Here is an 11,580-nt window from a genome sequence, read left to right on the forward strand (position 1 = left end):
TCCATACTTATAAGTTATATATAAGCACTTTGAAGGATTTCATGGGTAGAAAAAACAGCTGGAAACAGGGAACAGATTTTTAAAATTTAAATATAAGGTCCAGGATCATTCCCAGTCAAATAAATCTTGTTTCAAATCTTAAGGCTCTCTTATTTTTCTCATCATTTTTTTTTTTTTTTTTTTGAATGTCCTGAAAATTGTTTATGAATAAATTCAAATTAATGATTACCTACTTACCCATGCCACCTCATCCTTTTATTCATTAAAATTTTTATAAGCTTGTGTTCTGTTGTTTTTATCTTTTATTTTCAATTAGCCATGTTGATAGGTAGGTACGAATCAAATGAAATTATGGTAGGCCTAAATTGGAAGAGTTGAAAATAAATTTTCCAGTGTATTTTTAACCAGCATCCAACATTTATTGTTTTGGATTTGAAAACAAAAATCAGCATTAAAAAATCCCTAAAAAAGTAAATTTTTCAATCTCAAAGTTTGCCATGAAATTTTATATTTTTCTATCAATTTTTGGAAAAATACCCCAATTTAATTCTATTTTTGAAAAGTGGCTTCGAGTTCTTATCATGTTGCTTTCCAATGTTCCATATGCTTCATTCATCACACCACCTTTATTTATAAGGTTTCTGCAGCACACTTCCCAAAAATAAAACCCACAAATATTTAAATTTAAATTTCATAACGTATTTTCTAAAATAAAACATATTAAAAAAAATTATTAACAAAAAATCTTAAATTATCTCTTAGTGAAAAAAAAATGATAAAAAATGCATACCTCTGCAACTTGTAAAATCCAAAACAAAGTAACACCCACTCGAGCACGTCGTCGCGAAAAAATACTTCCAATAAAACAAAAACAAAAAAAATCACCGTAAAATATAATTAATAATTTTCACAATATCATTTACCCCGAACGAATTTTAATTAATCGCCGAACACGCGTTTCGAGTTAAAATGCGGTTAAACGGAGATGAAAACGGACAAATTAATAGGATAGGAGAAAACGAACTGAATACGATACGATACCGCCCGTGTGATAACACTTTTTAGCTTTTAGCCTTTCCTCATAGACCGGTAGCGCTGCTGTTGGAAAAGCTTAAAGTTTATTGAAAACCCGCATAAGTTTGGATGTCTCTTTAGATTTTTAGCCTTTTTTTCTCTCTCTCTCGCCTTCGTGTAAAGCCTATGCCTATAGATAGATACGTACGTGTTATACGTACCTATACGTGGGTTTTGATATGGTGCATTCGCAGCTTTGGGCACGTGTCGGGGGAGAGGGGGGTTACACAGCATAAAGATAGGTTATCGGTATACATTATATGTAAGTTGATTTTGTATGCATATTGGCGAACAGTTACGCATCAGTTTGAGCTCGATGGGCCATGAAATAGTACGCTACGATTTTTAAAAAAGGCAGAGAGCTACGAATTAAACCAAGTTGACACGAAGGATTAACGCGAAACCATGTTTTATTTGGGTAGATTTTTGTAGGTTTTAGTTCGTTTGCTTTATCTTATAATAACCTTTTTATTTACGTTTCACTGTTTTCTTAAGCTTTTGCTTTATATTATACTCGCGAAGAAGAAGCGACGCGACGCGACGAGTATTTCACAAGGTCCTCGGTGTCGCGTCGAGTCGTATTCAATTTATAGATGGATTTCATTTGACAATCGTTCGTACTTTTCGTACGTACCTATTTGTCGAACTTTTTTAGAATGGTGAATCAAGGTAGATGGATATGTGTCCCACGTGTGCATTGCGATGGATTTTTAGTGTTGCGGTTATTGTACATAAGTATATGAAGTACCTGGGGTTGTTATTTTTAAAGAGTTTGCGGAATCGTTTACTGGTATCATGGTTTGCTTTCAATAAAAACGTCCAGCTGTGTGTGTTTTTTTTTTTTAAAAAAAAAGAATGATAATAAATTACAATAATTTACCTTTGCTGTTTTGCGTTGTGGTATTGTAAATGGTGTTATTTTAATGAGAAATGTGGTATTTTTCAAAATTGCTTCAACTTGTTTAATTAATCTGTGTTGTATGCACACATGGCATTGAAAAGTGATACGTTTATATACAGGGTGATTCGAAAGTATCACTGAGTGATTCGTTAAGAAATTTGATTTATATAGGTACACTACATCTTGATAAATAATAAGTAATATTTGGTCATCATAAACATCTCCACTGCATTATTAGTAGGTAGACCGAAAAATGCATCATCAGGCAAAAGTGCATTTTTAGATTTTTGGTGATATTTTTGGAATTCTGATTTAATTTTACAAAATTGACCCATAAAAAAAATATTTAGTACCATCGTATTTTTGACACCCCCCCCCCCCCATCTTATCGATTAAAAACGGTTTGGAGATGTTTTGAATAGTTCTAGCAAACCTTCAGCAGATTTTTGGAAATATAATGTAAGGTGGCATTATGGCCACACTGTCCTCTCAGTGCATCTCGTAATGATTCTTAAGTTGGGGAAGATCCTATAGGACTTGGTAAATCCATCCTCTAGGTCTTGACAACTTAGGTATTGTTTGATTTATTAAGGTAAGGTGTAGGTACTTGCGAATTCGAATATTATCGAATACCAGCAGGGAGTTCGGGATAATATTATATCACAGCAGGGGGTCCGCGCCAATATTATTCATATGGGCGGCGAATTCGCATCATTACATCTATTTTATGATTGGCTAGTATATTTCCCCCATCTTTTGGTAAAAGTAGCGCGAGCCTATCAGCTTTCAAGATCGACTTAGGAACTTTTAGGTGCTTTAGGTATAACTTTAGCTAGGTTCGATCTCGAAATCACTTCTTGTTCGTTCGTCGAGTCGTAGATACGTGAGTGTAGTACAGACCAGTACTTAGGAGATCTTTGAATCGGTGGACTTGAGCACTTGGTCCGTTTTCCTTCGACTTAATCATTTGAAAACGTATTCTTTTCTCCTGTTTGCCCTTATTAGGGATTGGTTAATTTGTATCTTCATTGGTTAATTTGTGGCTTAATAAAGCAATCAACCACTTCATCTTAGTTGCCCAGTCATGGAATTGTGATTAATTAAGTCCTCATTGGTGAATTGTACGTGATTAGGCAGTCGAGCATAGTGTCTCTGTTCTAATTACGTAATTTGTAGTGATGGGATATTATTGATATTTCGGGATATCGATATCGTCAAAATATCGGAGGTCTGATATCAATAATATATATATCGGATGTTTTTGATGTTCATAAAAAGACCATAAAACAGCTGATTTTTGATGAAAAGAGAAACTGAATCATCTCTAAGCTGTTTCTATTCCTTATTTTTTTGCTTTTTCAGTATCTAGCTACCTACTTGGCGCTTTTTAGAATAATGATGACATTGATGACGTAATTGTCAACATTTCATCATTCTACAGATATGGCCCATGGCTACCATTAATAGCTGTGATAATCACTATTTTACTGTAAAAGAGTCTGAAAATGCTCAAAAAGAGCAAAAAAATACCTAGCACAATTTATTTGCGGGATTTTTGCATATTTTTAAAAAATTTTCCGATAATTGATTATTGGCTTCAAAATATCGATATATCAACGGCGACAAATATTGATATATATCGATAAATATCAATAATATCCCACCACTAGTAATTTGGTGAATTTGAATATTGGTGAAAGTATATATTTGTGAAAAAACCGTATAATTAAGAGAATGTAATTTGTTACACCGATTACATTGGAGAAACTAACGAATGTGTGATTATTTCACGAAAGTGAGCCTAATTGATACATTGGTTGGTATTTATGTTGACGTATCCGACACTATTGTAGTAGCCAGAGAGCTAGCAAGGGGTAAGTGCAAATAGTTCCTTCTTGATATTACAAAGAGCCGTATAAGGCTACTGGTAATCTTTCACCTGATAAGGAATATTTCTCATCCTCACACCTATTACCATACGTGCTTGAATACAGTCTAACAATAATTTCACCTAATAAAGTTGGAACGCTAAAATTATAATTACCCAAGTACCCGTACAACAATGACCATGCTAATTTTGATGTGAATGTCGACCCATCCACATCCGTCACTTTTGGATGCCACATGTCGATGTGAATTTCGACCCTGTGTCGAGCTAATTGTCGATGTAATTGTCGACTGATGTTGATCTATATTCGTGTCGACAATTAGCTCGACACAGGGTCGAAATTCACATCGACATGTGGCATCCAAAAGTGACGGATGTGGATGGATCGACATTCACATCGAAATTTATGTCGACCTCCTGCTTCATTAAGTTGTAGAATTTGAGTTTAAAAATTTTTAATTTTTTTTTCCAAAAATTATTTCCTCTGATGTGGCTATTGCTAGTGCTGAAAACAGCATCGATGCAAAGTCCACTTCCGAAGAAGTACAGACGAAAAGTCTGTACAATCAAGAAGTTCAACAGAAATCCCTTACATTAAAGATGGTGCAATACTTTATCTGCGAGTATCAAACTAATCCATTTTCATGTCGACATGTCGATGTTAATGTTGATGTGAAATTCGACATCAACAAATACATCCACAATATCAACCTCATATCATCTACAACTCCAAACTGCGGAAAAGTGAATAATTTCATCAATTCCCTAAAAAATTTGTTTTCCACATTGAACAAGATCATATTTTTGAATGTTTACTAAAATTTTAAACACTAAAACAGAAATTTTAATTTTGAAAAAGTGGTCGACATAGTTGTAGATGTAAATTTCAAGCATCGAATTTTACATCTACATGTCGAGATGGCATGTCGAGGTATCAGAAATAATGAGAAAATTTCGAAAATTTTCATTTACCTGGCTTTTGTATGGACAGAAGATTCCTACTAAATAATTAATTGTTCACTTTTCCATCATATGTTGGAAAAAAACGTAGTCGATGTAAATGTCGACGTCGACAATTGTTGTGCGGGTATGTACGCGTATAATATAACGTTCTAATTTCAATACACTGAGTCGATTGGACGCGATTTCAAGCCGTTCTGGAGCCTCCTAAAGTCATTTTTAGATTTCAAAATTTTTTTGGGGAAAACTTTGAGGAAATTTCAGCTTCAAAAAAAAAGGCTTCAGATCTGCTCAAAACGGATCGAAACCACTTCCAATCGATTCAGGGTGTCAAAAATTGGCAACATACCAAATTTCAGCTATTTAGATCATTTTTGTAAAATTGATGAAATTTTGAGGGAAATTTCAGTTTTAAAATAATCTGCTGGAAGCTCCAGAACACAGAACTGCTCAAAACAGATTGACACGGTTTCAAATCGATTCTGGATGTCAAAAATGAGCAAAACGCGCCAAATTTCAGCTAGCTTAGATCATTTTTGTAAAATTGATGACATTTTGGGGAAATTTCAGCTTTAAAAAATCTGCTGGAGGCTCCAGAACTGCTCAAAACGGATCGAATCCGTTTCCAATCAATTCAGGGTGTCACAAATAGGCAACATACCAAATTTCAGCTTTCTAAGATTAATTTTGTAAAATTCTGATTTTTTTGGTAGTTTTGACCCAAATTTGATTTTCAAAAAAATTTACCAAAAATCGAAAAATGCATTCAGTATGTGAAATGTTCCTGGAAATATATTTTTTAGGCACTTTTTTATCTGGTTCAAACATTATTTTGCCATCTGGGATACCTCTCTTGTAAGTAAATCGCTTCATAGCCATTTATTTATTTTTTTAAATTTTAATTAAAATTGTGGATTACTTAAGGGGGAAGATCTCATTTTGAAATTTACGCCACTTATAGATAACGTAGTGAATGATAAATTTTTTTCGAATGTATATTTCCAAATTTTCAGATTGGTTTGAAATTTTTTGTCACAAATTTTATCGCCATGAATGATTTAGTTTTTACTCTGAAAGTTCAAAGTCGAACTTTCTAAACTTTGGTCACTAATCTTACATTTCAAATTTACCTACCATGAACTCGTAAAAAAAACTACGAAATTGGAAACCTGATTTCATTTTTGGTTTGAGACTGAGTTCTGTGAAGAAAGTAAAATGCCTATCATATTTACGGCGAACTGAGTATGCAATTTAATTAACACGTCTCGTAGTTCTGTGAAATTAGATATTATGAAAATAATACGAGCATATTATGCTCGTTGCGTAAATGCGCGCAATTGGGCACATATGTGCACAAAATTTTTGAACTGGACAAAGCTGGACTAAAAAAGCGTGCAAAAATACATCATCAGCCAAAATTTCAGGCGTCAATGTGCATTTTTTTGATTTGTGGTAAATTTTTGGATATCTAATATGGTTTGAAAATGTGAGAAAATCAGAATTTCACAAAATTGACCTAAGAAATTTAAGTCTTAGTACGTACCTGACCCCGCCCCCAACAATGAAGAACGGTTCTGAACCATTTTGAGTACCTAGTTGGAGCTTCAAGCAGATTTTTGAAAATTAAAATTTTCGCGAAATTTTACCCAGTGAAGTGGGAACGCTAAAATTTATAATCATAATCATAATATCACAGTTTCAATACGTTGAGTCTATTGGAGATGGTTTCAAGTTGTTCTGGAGTCTCCCAAAGTAGATTTTAGATTTATTTCAACTTCACTGGGTAAAATTTTGAAGAAATTTCAAGGTTCAAAAATCTACTAGAGGCCCCAAAATTGCTCAAAACGTTTCAAAACAGTTTCCTATCAATGTTAATTGTCAAAAATAGGGCTCATACAAATTTTCAGCTTTCTAGATTAATGTGGTAAAATTCTGATTTTTTCGTTGTTATTTAGCCCAAAATTTCACTAAAACTCAAAAATGAAATTTTACTGGTGATGTATTTTTGCAGGCACTTTCGATTCAACTTTGTCCGGTTCAAACATTATTTTTCCAATTGGGATACCTCATAGGTATTCATTTATCTTGACATATGGATGTTTCTTGCGCTATGGGCATTTCGAAATTTGCGTAATGCTGATCCTTGTCATGCTGACTTTCTGACATTATGTCAGGCTTTTGAAACAAAGTTCAATGTTTCTTTAACATTAGTACGTCATATTTTTTGAAAAATCTAAATGAATTCTTGACATTATGTAAGTAAGGTTTTTCGAAAATGGAAAAAATTCTCATGAATCAGACAGACGGGTCAATGACCTTGAGAAGCCAGACACCCAGACAGACAACTTTGGACCCCCAAATAGGCACTTCCAGACAATCTTGAGAGATCAGACAGGAATACAGGTGACCTTGAGAGGCCAAACAGACATATGTTGATGACCTTATAAGATTGCCAGACAGGCAGACTGACGACCTAAGGATTTCAAGACAGATAATCAGACAACCTCGAGAGACAAAACAGATAGAAAGATAGAAAGACCGAAGACCTTGTGAAGCCATACTGAGGGGTCAATGACCTTAAGAGACGAGATAGACAGGCAAACGGCTCTTATAGAGGCCTGACAGACGGGTCAATGACCTCATGAAACCAAAACAGGCAGACAAGACACTCATACAACCTCGAGAGATCAGACAGAAATACATACGACATTGAGAAGGCAGACCGACAGGTCAATGACCTCAGGAAAAATATATTTGGGACTTTTAAAATTTTGTCCAATTTTTAGAAAGTTAAGGTACTTATAAAAAAAATTGCGAGTTTATAAGAAATTCTTCAAATTATACCAAACTTTTAAAAACGTTGGGGAAAATGAACAATTTTTCAGTAAGTTATTATGTCAGAGTTATATATAGCCTTTTGTCTGACTTTTAAGAAATTGGAAAATATCCAGATGAATTCTCATAATTTACAATCAGGTACCTACCTAATTCTTTACATGAAGTAAAAAACATAACATCCATGATTTCCAATTTTCCTTGCAAAACAGACACTTTTCCTTCATTAAAAAAAATTGATCAAAATAGGGGACATCACGCCTTAGAGGGCTGTGAGGGTCTTAATTTTCAAATTAGACCGTTTATGGGGCAGATAACAAAATTTTTCGACTGTCATTTTTTCAAATAATTTTTAAAATTCCTTCATTTAAAAAAAAATGATCAAAATTGGGAACATCAGGCTTTCTCAAGAGCTATGAGGGTCTCCATTTTGAAAATTAGACCATTTATGGGGTAGATAATACAATTTTTCTACTGTCATTTTTTCAAATAAGTAATTTTCAAAAGGTTGATTTTAAACTTTTTTGAAGTCGTTTTGTGAGAGTGGAAAAATCAAAATTTCCTACTACCTTAGTAAGTATAAATAATGCAAGCTTTATCAGATTTACTCAACTTCCTACTTCTGGAAAATTGGGGAATAAATTGGTAATTCATCTATGAAGATTGACGTTCATCGGGGGAAAGGATTATATCACTGATCATGCTTGAATACCATAAACACGCCTGGTCAGATTTATTCAAATCTAATTGATGGATCTGATCAAATCAAATTGGATCCCGAGAGTGTCTAGATAGATCATGATCTAATCTGATCCACTCATTTTTCGCTGGAATGGTAAGTACATACCTACATATAAAAATATAATTTTTCTTAAATGTAGTTTATTCTTTCTTATCTTTTTGTAAAAATTACAGTAGGACTACCCAACTCTCAACTCAATAACACAAGTAAGACTATCCAAATAAAAACAACAATAACAACAACAAAATAGAAAAGAGCTCAATCACACACCGTATAATGATACCAAAATAAGCAATTCAACTCTACATTATTCCACCCCAGCATTGCAGCAAATAACACAGCGAAAACCAATTGCTCGTTAGCGTTGGTTAAATAATAATAAATATGCAAAAAATGCACGAATTAGCTGAAAATTTATGAAATTTCAAAAACACATATAGCGTTCTACTCGTAGTACATTTGCAAAACAGTCCGAATAAAACGTCATCGGCAGCACAACCATACAGCAATGGTGAATCGGAGTACGAGGGGGGTATTTACACACACCATAGTCGAGAGATGCCAACTTTGATTAATAACTCATTTTGGTCGAGCAATAGCCTGCTAAAATGTACCCATAGTATATGACAAAACAAACGAGATGACCACGTAGAATAATTGATCGTTTCGTTAATAAAACTCTTAACGATATGAGGTATATACGTAACTTATTCATTTCGTAAAATACTCGTATAAATAGAGGAATTTACGTACACCTAATTGAATAAAAGGTACCTACCTACGTGCGACGAAATTACCTTATGTAATATTATGTATAGGGTTAGATAGGTACTTTACCTACTTGCACACCTCTAACCTAGGTACCTATTCGAATTATATATAAACTGAAAGCTGCAACGACGATTCGACTATTATACAGTCTCTCCAACGTAAAGTTATATAAAGTTTTGTGAAAATTGAAGCATTCAAAAAGAAGCTATCCAAGTACCTATCTAGCCAGTTTAATAAACACAGAGTAGAATTACAATCTCGCGACAAGCTTCGTACTAAAATTTACTTCAATTTTGCAGCTAGCTCGGCTACACAAAAAGAAAAACATAATACCTACGTATTTTAAACAGTCATTTGAAAACATACCGAGAAATAATAAGTTTTAGAAAGCTTACATCTGCAACAATGTATAATTTGCTGAAACAGGGGTCTGCAAATATAAGATCCCAGCTTCGTAACTTCGTTAGCTCTTTAGCCAAACGATCAATTAAAATTAACCCGAGCAAATTCGGCTCGTAAGATGAAGGAGAAAAATAGTCGAAATTCCGCAAAAGTGATCGAATAACTCGGTAGGTAGGTATTTTGCTCGGATGGGACGATCATTTTCAAGAAAAACTATACCAAGCAGAAAATTCGCCAAACCGAAAATATTGACATATTAAAAACGGTCCCCATTTAGAATTAGGAATTCCGAGCGAGACGAAGCGACCCAATTTCAAATCAACATTCCATCTTTATTAAAAACAATATTGGGCGCATTACAAATGCATGGCCTCTTTAGGAAAAAAATTTCCCAACGAGGAAACTATCGACAAAAGTAACAAAATGAAATATTTCCACGTTTCTGTTACGCCAAAGCCAGTTCTTTATACACTACGATACGTAAATTTAATCCTTTGAGAAGTTTTAATATCCAAGTTGGCAAAGATGTATTGATTTTTCTCAAACGAGTAACTATATTTTCCAGATCAAAAGTAGATATTACTTAAAGATGAAGATTTGAATCCGGATATCGTCGGTTCTTATATTCTATAGAGAAATGCAGGTCATACCATATTATAGACCTCTACGACGACCTACCTAAACCTAAGCGTAACAAGTTCAGAATTCAACTCCTCTTATATAATGTAATTTTAGCCCATCTTAAAAGTACTTTATAAACGGATATTAATTATTCCTCTAAAACATCGTGCAATTTCACGTAAAGTAACGCGAAGGAAACAACCCTTCATACATAAGGAAATAAGAATCTTCACAAATGAAATGGCAAATAATTTTATGTACGAGTAAACCAACATGAAATTTATTTCAGCCAAATTATGGTTTAGTTGAAGAAGGAATCTAGTATGATTAACATTTCAAGCCCGCTACGTATATGAATAAAAAACAAGCTTTCACTTTTGTTTAACGACTTAACAACCGCACTTGATGTATCAATTTGTTTTACAACATTGAATAATCATATCAAAAAGATAAAACATCGTAAAATATTCCCCATTAAAATAAACATGGCGTAGTTTCTTCCGCAATGTAGTTAACTTATACTTATTCTAAAAGGATGAATTCGCCTTTCTCAAAATTTCAGCTTTTTCGTCAGCTCGTAACTTTTTGGGGAGACTACTGCGTGAGAAAAATTTACTGGTGGAATAATTTTTTGCCATTTTATGCGCTCTTTTCTTTGACAGAATTCATTACATGGCCAAGAATTAAACGCGAGATTATATTTTTATCTTAATTTTAATTTTCTTCTTTTTAATTAAGTTTTCGCCGTGTATCTTTTTAAATTAACAAATATATACCATTAAATGAAAAGTTTTTTTTAAACGATAGCTTTATTCGTCTTTCCGGCGCTTATTTCGTTTTTTTTTTTTGAAATATTCGTTTTTTTATATATTTTTTTCATAAAATGTTATCTTTTGACCAACTTTCGTGATATAAAACGCGAACTGAATTCGTATTTTGTATTGAAAATTTTGCAAGTTGGATTTAATCAAGAAATTTCCGCTTGGAATAAGGAACCTTTCAAGTCGGATCAGAAAAAAAAATGTTTGAAATAATTCAGATACTTGCTTTTGATTTTTTGAGAGAACATTTTTTTCGTAGGTACGAGTAATTATTGAAAGAGCCCAATACCTGCGTGTTTTTCTTGTTTTATCGAGAAATACACCACACATTAGTGTTCATTATCACCTTGGCATGAAAAAAAGAATAGCTCTCTGAATTCTGAATTTAGAAGTCTAAAATAATTTCAATTTTCTTGCGCATAAAGACCATAAAAGCAAAAATCAGAGTACCTACTTACATATTGCATTACCTGTCTCCTGCCATAAAATCAAAATACCTACCCTTGGAATTGTGATCTTGGAAAACGAGAAAAAACAATCGGTGGTAAAGTAAGTAGGTATAGGT

General features: G+C 33.4%; 1 protein-coding gene across 3 annotated transcripts in view; it reads right to left on the reverse strand.

Moving 5' to 3' along the window:
- Positions 1-1,047, reverse strand: part of LOC135841698 (uncharacterized) — a 231,690-nt gene extending 230,643 nt beyond the window's left edge. For all 3 annotated transcript variants that reach the window (XM_065358821.1, XM_065358819.1, XM_065358820.1), the window contains exon 1: positions 791-1,047. The gene's annotated coding sequence lies outside the window, so the exon portion shown is untranslated. The remainder of the gene's footprint in view (positions 1-790) is intronic.
- Positions 1,048-11,580: the final 10,533 nt, after the last annotated feature.

The sequence above is a fragment of the Planococcus citri genome, chromosome 3, assembly GCF_950023065.1.
Source record: "Planococcus citri chromosome 3, ihPlaCitr1.1, whole genome shotgun sequence".
NCBI classification, from domain to species: Eukaryota; Metazoa; Arthropoda; class Insecta; order Hemiptera; family Pseudococcidae; genus Planococcus; species Planococcus citri.